Source organism: Bos indicus, chromosome 9 (assembly GCF_029378745.1).
Source record: "Bos indicus isolate NIAB-ARS_2022 breed Sahiwal x Tharparkar chromosome 9, NIAB-ARS_B.indTharparkar_mat_pri_1.0, whole genome shotgun sequence".
Lineage (NCBI taxonomy): Eukaryota > Metazoa > Chordata > Mammalia > Artiodactyla > Bovidae > Bos > Bos indicus.
Window position 1 is genome coordinate 38,422,603 of NC_091768.1, and position 7,563 is coordinate 38,430,165.

Sequence of the window (7,563 nt, forward strand, 5' to 3'; positions counted from 1 at the left end):
CTTTAACTTAATTGAATTGAATTATATTGACTTGAATCAGGACAATTATAAGTCACTGCCACTATACTTAAATCTCCAATCTAACTAAAGAATTAAAATATAAATGCATGAAATTTTGAATGGTACAACTATGAATAACAAAACATGACTATATATAATTTTAAATAATGACTGTTCTCCAGAACAGTAGTTGTTTATCTCTGTCCACCTTCTCTCCAACCAAACATGTGCCATCAACCTCATGGAAAATTCAGTGAATGGGGGGATGGACCTTGAGTTTCCAGAACTATCTTTTTGGTTGTGAACTAAAGGCCAAAGAAGATTATGATGAATATGAGCAACAGTTACCTTAAGAACAGTCCATTCAAGGGCTAGTGCAAAGGATGAATTGCACACTGTTGAAGCAGAGGCAGTGAGTTATGAAAGCAGTCCACTTAAAGTCGCACTGGCAACTTTGCAAATGTCTACTCAGCCAACAGTGTCCTGTGAGAGCTTTGAAATACCACCACCTGGGATCTTACAGTTGAAGTGTGGTTTGGGGCTTGTGCATATTAGTGCACACACTTAGTAGCTGTAAAGGAAGATACAGATTCAAAAGATAAAGAGGAGGATGTGAAACTCTTTAAGTATATCTGGAAAACCTTCCTTCCCCCAGAAGTGATATCAAGTTAACAGAAAAAAGTAAAATTTGCTGCTGCTAAAGATGACTGTGATGTTGATTTTGATAATAGGAAAGCTAAAGAAAAAAAGCTCCAGTAAAGAAATCCATATAAGATACTCCAGCCAGAAAAATGCACAAAAAACAAACCAGAATGGAAAAAACCTCGAAAACTTCAACAACAAGATCAAAGGTCAAGAATTCTTAAAAAAAAAAATAGGAAAGAACTCCTAAAACACTGAAAGAATCTAGTTCTGTAGAAGACATTAAAGCAGAAATACAAGCAAGTATAGAAAAAGACGGCTTCCCAGAGTGGAAGCCAACTTCATCAACTATGTGAAGGATTATTTCCAGATGACTGACCAGGAGTCTACTCAAGATCTCTGGCAGGGGAAGTGGAGGAAGTCTCTTTTAAAAAAAATAAGTTTAAATGGTTTATTAAAATTTTCCATCTAATTTCATTTCTGTAACAATTGACATCTGGCAGTCCTTTTCATAATGAAGAAGAGAACCATCCCTACCATGTCTGATAAATGTTACCCAGATTCCATTGCCAAGAGTGTGCTGTCCAAAATGCCTAGTTTAGTTTTTAAAGAAGGAACTCCACCCTTTGCTTGGTTTTAAGTACACATGAAATGTTATCATAGGGCATAGGTATAGTGGTAGGAAGACAAATGGAAATGGTGAGGAGACAAATATACACATGAAATAAATTCAAGATGTTAAATAAAAAATCAATCAATGTAATCACTGTATCATGTCTGACTCTTTGAGACCTCATGGACTAGAGCCTGCCAAGTTTCTCTGTCCATGGGATTTCCCAGGCAGGAATACTGGGGTGGGTTGCCATTTCATTCTCCAGGGGATCTTCCTGGAGTCAAACCTGATTTTCTTGTGGCTCTTGCATTCGCAGGCAGCTTCTTTCCAACTGAGCCACCTTCAGTTCATTTCAGTTCAGTTGCTCAGTCGTGTCCAACTCTGCGACCCCATGCACTGCAGCACACCAGGCCTCCCTGTCCATCGCCAACTCCCAGAGTTTACTCAAACTCATGTTCATTGAGTCAGTGATGCCATCCAACCATCTCATCCTCTTTCATCCCCTTCTCCTCCTGCCTTCAATCTTTCCCAGCATCAGGGGCTTTTCCAAGGAGTCAGTTCTTCGCATCAGGTGGCCAAAGTACTGGGAGTTTCACCTTCAGCATCAGTCCTTCCAATGAAGGACTGATTTCCTTTAGGATGGACTGGTGGGATCTCCTTGCAGTCCAAGGGATTCCCAAGACTCTTCTCCAACACCACAGTTCAAAAGCACCAATCTTTAGCACTCAGCTTTCTTTACAGTCCAACTCTCACATCCATACATGACTACTGGAAAAACCATACCTTTGACTAGATGGACCTTTGTTGGCAAAGTAATGTCTCTGCTTTTTAATATGCTTGTCTAGGTTGGTCACCTTAGATAAATATAAATAATGATAGACACACAGAAAGTTGCAAAAATGGCACACAGAATCCCATTGATCTTTTACACAGCTTCCATAGTGCCACCTTATATGACTGTAGTATAATACCAAAACCAGGGAACTGACATTGGTACTGATAACTACAGTCTTCATTTGATGTTCACTTTTTGCCTGCTACTCAATTGTGTGTACATGTGTGTGTGTGCTTATAAGCACATGTAGTTCTATGAAATTTAATCCCCTGTATAGAATTGTGTAACCACTACCAAGTCAGGACACAGAACTATTCCCTCACCACAAAGCAACTCTTTTTGTATACCCCATTGTAATCACACCTACCTTCTACCACAGTCACTAATCTGTTCTCCATTTTTATTGCTTTGCCATTCCGAGAATGTTATATAAGTAGAATCATATAGTATGTAACCTTCAGAGACTGTCTTTTTCCATTAAGCATAATGCCCCTGAAATCCATCTAAGTTGATCCATTATGGCAATAGTTTGTTTTTTATGGTTGAGTAGTATTCCATGATAGGAGAAGGCAATGGCAACCCACTCCAGTACTCTTGCCTGGAAAATCCCATGGATGGAGGAGCCTGGTGGGCTGCAGTCCATGGGGTCGCAAAGAGTTGGACACGACTGAGAGACTTCACTTTCACTTTTCACTTTCATGCATTGGAGAAGGAAATGGCAACCCACTCCAGTGTTCTTGCCTGGAGAATCCCAGGGACGGAGAAGCCTGGTGGGCTGCCATCTATGGGGTCACACAGAGTCGGACACAACTGAAGCGACTTAGCAGCAGCAGTAACAAATTATTTGTAGCTTGCCATGCAATTAGAACCTGAGAATTTACTCTTTTTTAATCAAAAGTTATAAATGATCCTGAGGCACAATAATATTTGATTGACATAGGAGCCTGGTAGGCTGCAGTCCATGGGGTCGCTACAAGTCGGACACGACTGAGCGACTTCACTTTCATTCTTCACTTTCATGCATTGGAGAAGGAAATGGCAACCCACTCCAATGTTCTTGCCTTGAGAATCCCAGGGACAGGGGAGCCTGGTGGGCTGCCGTCTGTGGGATCACACAGAGTCGGACATGACTGAAGCGACTTAGCAGCAGCAGCAGCAGCAGCAGGTGGCTCAGTGGTAAAGAAAGAAAGAATACTTCCACTAATTGCAAAGTGATTTGTTTTTTATTACTCTATTCTTCATCTATTCATTCATCCAAAAAGTATTAATTGAGGACCTTATATGTAGAAGGCACTGAAGAGTATAACTTAAGATTCAGTGATGGAAAGTCCTGGCAGACAATTAAAAAATGTAACAAGTACCAGGGTGGGTAAGCACAGGGGCTTAACGAGATTACAAGTGTGGCACCCCACCCAGTGATAGTAGATATAGTTTGAGACTTGAAGGTAAAGTAGAATTAGCCAGGCAAAGAGGGACAGAGGAAAGAATGTAGAGAAAAAACCATGTTTAAAAGTTAACAATAGAATAACATGCCTTGTTCAGAAAATTTTAAGATCTTTGGTATGGCTGGAGAAAGAAGGAAAAGGAATAGACATAAACATCTAAATGCTCAAATATTTTAATCATATTACTTTAATGTCTCTAATAAAGTAATATCAATAAATAAGAATCAATGGCTATGAAAGGGTGAAGTCATTTTTCTTAAGCAAACAGTAATTGCTAATTGCAGCGTGAAGGGCTTTTGAAGATTCACTTGCAAATAAACTTCACCTCATTAAACTCTATTAACAGCATTTTTTTTTTTTTTAAGCTTCTAACCCTGCCCAAGAGTCGTTGACCTCAACTTCAGGGTCAAGAGATTTGCTTCAGGCACTTATTTCAGACCCCAGATTTTATGGGAACTAAGTACTCTTTCTTAATCCAAGCGTTCATCTCTGCTGAAGGAAATTGCTCTGTTCTCTAAATGACACTAACACTTCACTTTTCAAATACATGTCAGCTGTGTTGCTGAACAACTACAGCATATGTCATTCTGCTGCCTGAGCCAGTGACTCAGAGAAGCTGCCCGTCCAGCAGTGTGTGTGTGTGTGTGTGTGTGTGTGTGTGTTTGGAGAGGCTGGAGGGGATTAAAATATAAGATCCCAGTTGAAGCACTTTAAATTGCTAAAATCTCTGTAGCACTCCATTGGAACCAAAAGGTGATGAATTCTTCAACTGAACTGTTGAAAAAGTTATCAAGAAAACTGAAAAGGAAAAGGAAGTAAGTAAAATTTCATTTTCAGAGGTTAACTTTAAAAAAAAAAAGCAAGTCTCATCTCACTGGGGATCTTTGCTGTTCCAGAATGGCTTTAAGTTCACTTAGGGATATTTTAGTTTTATTTATGTTTTGGCAAAATTTATGAGCTGCAGATCATTTCCTGAAAACAAGACACTCATACTGTCACTGCCAACACTGGAATAAGTTTCATTTTATCAAGCAAAATTATTCAGGCTCACAATTTTTAAAAAGAAAAAATGTATCCCGGATGCTACAGAGGACTTTTCTTCTTCTTCTGGAACTCTGAGAAGAATAAAGCCATGGTGTCTACTAATGGGAGCAATTCTGCATCAGAAGACTCTGACCTGGATGTCTCCACCAACCAACTATGAATGAGGGCTTGCCGCTGCCATCACAACAAAGCCTTAATTAAGAACATTTCTGAACATGAGGCCATGTAGACAGAGTAGCTATGGAGCAGATCTTCTGATAAATTTGAGGGTATTTCAAGAGCCCACAGAGCACAACATCTAAAATCAGGGCTATCTTAGAAAATCTAAGCCACGTCAGCACTGTTCCTACCCTCAGTCGACTTACCATATTAACCCTGTTGACATGGATGAAGACCAAACCAAAGAAATAAGAACATGTGGTAAACATGGTTAAGAATACATATTCTCAGCCAATTATGTTTTTTTCACTGTCAGCAGTTATCAAATCCTTTGAAGGCTCAAAATGCTATAATGGAAGGGCATATCAAAAAGCCCCACTAGCCAGCTTCTCAAGCTCCTCATCTTTGCCACTTTATGTAATAAAACTAAAAAACGCACTCTCTTAACCAGAACTGAGGCTAGGGAGGTGTGTGTGTGTGTGTGTGTGTGTGTGTTGGGACAGGTCAGAGCTTGAACACAACACTAAAGAGATTCTACCCATGTCATTATTAAATACCTTAAGCCAATATTATTGCATTTGTGACTGCCCTCTTCAAAAGGTAACTCTGAGTGTGACAGGCCACCCCTTAGAATATCAACAGCCCTTGATACTTCCCTAAGGACAGCCTGAGAGTAGCAAGGTCTTTCTCTCCTGCCTTGAATCCATGTTCACCCAACTTTGGCCCTTTGGTTAATGGAGCATTCAATATGAAAATAAATAAAACCCTCCTCCAAATCACTGCCAGTGTTATGGCGATTGGTCTTCCCCAAACTCCTACATGTGTGTGTCCCAGGAGATGGGTGGGAAATTAAATAGGACGGGCAGAAGAGCAGCAAATTTCAAACTAAACTTTTCCTCCTTTCCTCCCCACCCCCAACTCCTTCCTTGAGTCTTTGTCCTCTGCCCTAAAAGTGTCTTGTTTTTTTCCCCTCTTGTCATCTGGCAGCCAAGAACCCTGAATGCAGCTTAAAGAAATAACATATTATGGAAACATCCTTTTATTAAGACAGCTGACTACATATGTTAGTGCATGTACTCATTCTTTAGATTGCTATGCCATTTTAGGACAGAGAGAGAATTTGGATGCAGTCTTTATGCTATTTTTTAAAATTTCATGTGCTGTGGGAAAAAAAAGTAAAGCTTGCCATTTTTCATTTTTGCAAGATTATGAGGATTAAGGAGTATTTTTTCCATCCCAAGATTTAACACGACTTTGAAAATTGCCCATTAACTCCCAATGAGATCTTGATATTGTAAAGCCTGAACAATCTTTAAAAAGCAAACGCAAAATATAGCTAATTAACAAGGAAACAAAGATCCCTTTGAAAGAATGGTATAGTACGTTTCCGGAGTCTGGCCCAGAAAAGATGAGAAAGGTGATCCTCAAACATTGGCAAGTTCAAGCCTTTAGGCACCACTGTCTTTCTGCAAATGTGCACTTTCCAGCTCACATATGAGACCCTGCATGTTTATAAACTGGCTGTTCCTTTCTTGCCCTTCCCTCTCCTGTCTCTTTTATAACCCTTTCTCTTCTCTTCTATAGGAACTAAGCTGCAGGATGGTAAAAGGAAATGATTTCATTAGGGTGGAGAAGGAAAAAGATAGAGCTTTAGTCACAAATCTTGGAAGTCAAATGTGCTGTGTAAGAAAAACAGCTGCCTGCCAAGCCACCAGCTGAGCCTCCTTAAGTGGCAGAGCCTTGCTAAAGCAGATGCCCAAGGGAGGGCGCAGTGTAGGGTGGGGACAGGGAAGAGACAGAACCAAGACTTGCACCGTGGTTCCATGTTCACAATTCTCTCTATCCTACCATCCTTTCCCTCTCTGTTCGAGCAGGAGCAGTGCTCTCCAGAGACCTAGAGTGCTCTGCTGGCAGTCATAACTTCTCTCTCACAAACTGCAGGGAAAGTGAAAGGATTACTAATCTTCTCTGCCTTGGATTGCACAAAATGCCTATTTCTTAGATCATTGCATAATGTGCTCACTCTGAAAACTAGTCTAGAAATAGTTTCAAAAAGTAAGATGCTTTTAAAAACTTGGATTTAAGATTCCATCCCAAACCAGAAAAGCACAGTTAATCCTCAGGGGGAAAAATATTGCAAGACATGTGCTTACTCTCACTGACTCTTGCTCATCCTGTCGAGCTTTATCTCCAGCACACTTCAGAGAGGAGGAGATGCAGAATGTATTAAAATGGTCTGGGTTTTCAGTTCACAATCACACCCACAATGGATGCTGGTGGGTTTCCTTATGTGCAGTGGGGGAACCTGGATCCTCAATCCAGCCTTTGGGGGGCTCAGATTTGGGAACAGCTGTGAACTTCTTTAAATACCTATTTTATTAGTGTCTCTATTAATACTTTTGGACGGAAATCTTGGAAATCTCACATTTATTTCTGTCCTCATAATGAGAGGATATTCAAATTATTTAATTGTTTGATGACTGGGGGGTCTTTTTTTTTTAATTAAAGTCCACCATCTAACCCACCTCTTTCCCTTTGTCATCTCACTTCCTTTCTAACTCCTTCTCAAGGGGAAGGCCTTGTCAAACTGATTCAGGAAATTGTAAGACATTGGCTGGGTGACAATTCACTAGGAAGTAGGGTCAATCTTCATCAATAGACCCCAGCTCACTTGCATTTCTTATGGTCCTTCTAGAGAACAGATGTAACTGTTCTTTTCAACATCCTTTGTCCATGAAACTATTAAGAGGGTACCTTAAAATCTCTTGGCTGGGCACTACAAATACTACCCTATTCGATTTTATCACTAAGTCTTCATGATAATC

General features: G+C 40.2%; 1 pseudogene; it reads left to right on the forward strand.

Annotated features, from left to right (window-relative positions):
* Window positions 1-257: 257 nt before the first annotated feature.
* On the forward strand, window positions 258-1,128 carry LOC109563505 (nucleophosmin pseudogene; annotated as a pseudogene).
* The last annotated feature ends 6,435 nt before the right edge of the window (window positions 1,129-7,563 follow it).